Genomic DNA, 2,686 nt, shown 5'->3' with positions numbered 1-2,686 from the left:
CTGTGCTTTACTGTGTGTATGTTCTTTATGTTCTTTGTATTACAGCACAAGTAAAACGTAGAGCATCACTTTTCCACCATTATTAGAACACAATTTTAAGAGCAGTGGTGGTTTCTCTCTTCAGTTACCAGTGTTACAAATCTCACCACCGATATGGAAAGGCTCAGCAAGGAAGTAATTTATTACAGCTAAATACAGAATAGTTCCATTCATTTAGGGATTGTTTCAGGGATTCTGAAAGGCTTTGCTAATACTGCCTATTGAGATAGAGAAGATGGGGAGGAGAAAAATCAATCTCACTTCTCAATCTGTTTGAGCGAACAAAGAATTGCGTGTGGAACTGAACAGAGCGAGTCAACAAAGCTCGCACCAAACAAAAAAGAAAAGAAGCTTTATTTGCATAATTATGTCTGAATCACAGCAGATTTGACAGAACGTGTTCCATTCTAAGCCCTAAGGTCTTATTTAGGTGGAGCACAATATCAAATATACTGGCTGTAATGTGCTCTTTCTGGGCTAATCTAGTGTCTCATGGGATATTACACAAGGGGACAGCACACGCAGTCGAATGGTTTCATTGGTTTATATTCAGTCGTCGTTCGGCTTATTCCACAGGTCTGTCGAAAGCTACGATAGTGCACTGTCAGATCTCTCTGGGGCTGGTTTTTCCAGGGTGGCGTCCTTATCTCTACAATAGAAATGAAATAAGAAATATTAATGCTCTTCTGATAAAAGAGAGATAAGGCTTAACACATGAATACTTGTAAATGTCTTCAGAGGACGCTTCAGAAGCGCCTAATGCTATAAATTATGGTTTTATAAGATGTTTTACTAACATTATGGTATTAGGGTTTTGGCCCTTGAACCTTTATGCATGGATGAAACTTGACATAATGGAGGCTCATGGAATAGCTTTCACGAGCAGTATTACCTCTGCAATTTGAGGATGAGACTTGCTGAGCCATGCCCTGTTTCCTGCAGCAGGGTAAGCTACTCCGAATGTTACTTTCCTCATTAAAGGTAAGAAACTAGAAATACTGTGACCAAAGTTCTCGAAAATCACAAAAGCGTCATTGTATCTGAATGAAAATAATTTGCAAAATCACTGATATTAACACAATTTGCTAGTATTAGCAGGGTAAATGCCTTAAGAAAAGAACTAAGAATGCCTGCTGATCATCCGCAACCCCAGAGCACCAGGAGACACTAAAGCAGTAAGATGCTTAGAAAAACAGCCCGACGTTGATAGCCAAAAGCACAATAAATCAAAGATAAAGTAAACTTTCTCAAAAAGCAGCATCATCTCATGCTACTCTGATTAAACTCATCTACAGGAGACAGGTAAACAGAACCTCCACGCTTTCTCCATCTTTCTGCCAGTTTAATGGCTGAACTGTTCCAGGTTACTTATTCAGCAAAGCGAGGGACTGATTTGCAACTTTTTGTTTTGAGTGCTCCCATTACCTTCTGCGGGGCTGCTGAGGGCAACGAGGCACAGCCACGGGGAGGCGTTTAAAGATTAACAGGCCTTTGCAGCATTCCTGGGGTGTGAAAAAGCCATCAAAAGCGTGGTTTGGTTTGATTTTCAGCATTACCATACATATTACATGTGACTGCCGCAGTTACGGCACTGCTTGCTTTTCACAAGTCATGCAGATTGATAGTTCCATGATACCGTTGGTTGTTTGTTTTTTTTTCCCCTGAAAGTCCTGAGTTTATGAGATGATGAGAAAAATCTCAGACTTCACTGAAAGTGTATTTTGAGCCCTTGTGTTTTAATGGAAAGCCTGAAACTGTGAGCTGAGCGTGTTACAAAGGATCAGTTGTTCAGTTGCTGTGCTCGGCTTGAAGGCCAGCACGGTGTGAGGTGAGCGGCTGTTTATAGAGGGACGCGACACAACTCCCACGCTCCACACCCGGCGGAGCGCAGAATGGCCCCTCTCTTGAATTCCTGGATACTTTTTTTTTTTAGAACTCCAAGGAAGAGTTGTTATTTCCCTTTGTAATTCCAGGAAATCGGCATTATTAACAAAGGACTGAGGCGCTTCTGTATAGCTCGATCGATTTGAAGGACCAAGTCCTCCATCTTACAGGCAGACATAGGCTGGGCATAACACCAAGGTGACGCCACGGCGGCTCTTTTCTCCCCAAAAGCTCCAGGGCTCACTTCACACTTGAGTGAACTGAACGCCAGCGTGTGTTGTGGGCCCAGGGGGCACAAAGAAATGGGAACCCCGAGCAGAGACAGCGTTGGGAGGTGAGCTGACTCGTGGATTTCCGTCCCACTTCCATCTTCCACAGGCCTAGGAACGACAGATCGCGGTAATGTTGTCTAACAGTTCCCCTCCTGCACCCTCTCAGCTGGGCCCTCCGTTTTGGGGGTGGCGTGGGTAGCCCTCCAACCCCCACCCCTCAGCTTTTGGTGGTGGCAGGCAGCACCCCAACCACCCCTCCTCAGTTTCGGGGTCTACGGTCAGCCCTCAAACCCTTCTCCCTCCCTTTCGGGGGCGACGGGTGGCCGGTTGTGTGCCGCCCGCCGCCCCTCTGGCTCCTCCACAGGAGCCCTCTCCCTCAGGGGCGTTGGCGCCCTGTGAGGAGCCGCGCGCGCCGGGGCCGCGGGTTCGAGCCCCGCGGTGGGCGGCTAGGCTGGCACCGGAGCGAAGGGCACGTTCTCCCCCGGTCCCCG

The sequence above is a fragment of the Calidris pugnax genome, unplaced genomic scaffold, assembly GCF_001431845.1.
Source record: "Calidris pugnax isolate Ruff unplaced genomic scaffold, ASM143184v1 scaffold70, whole genome shotgun sequence".
NCBI classification, from domain to species: domain Eukaryota; kingdom Metazoa; phylum Chordata; class Aves; order Charadriiformes; family Scolopacidae; genus Calidris; species Calidris pugnax.
The sequence above is the reverse complement of the archived record's forward strand: the minus strand, read 5'-3'. Positions refer to the sequence as shown.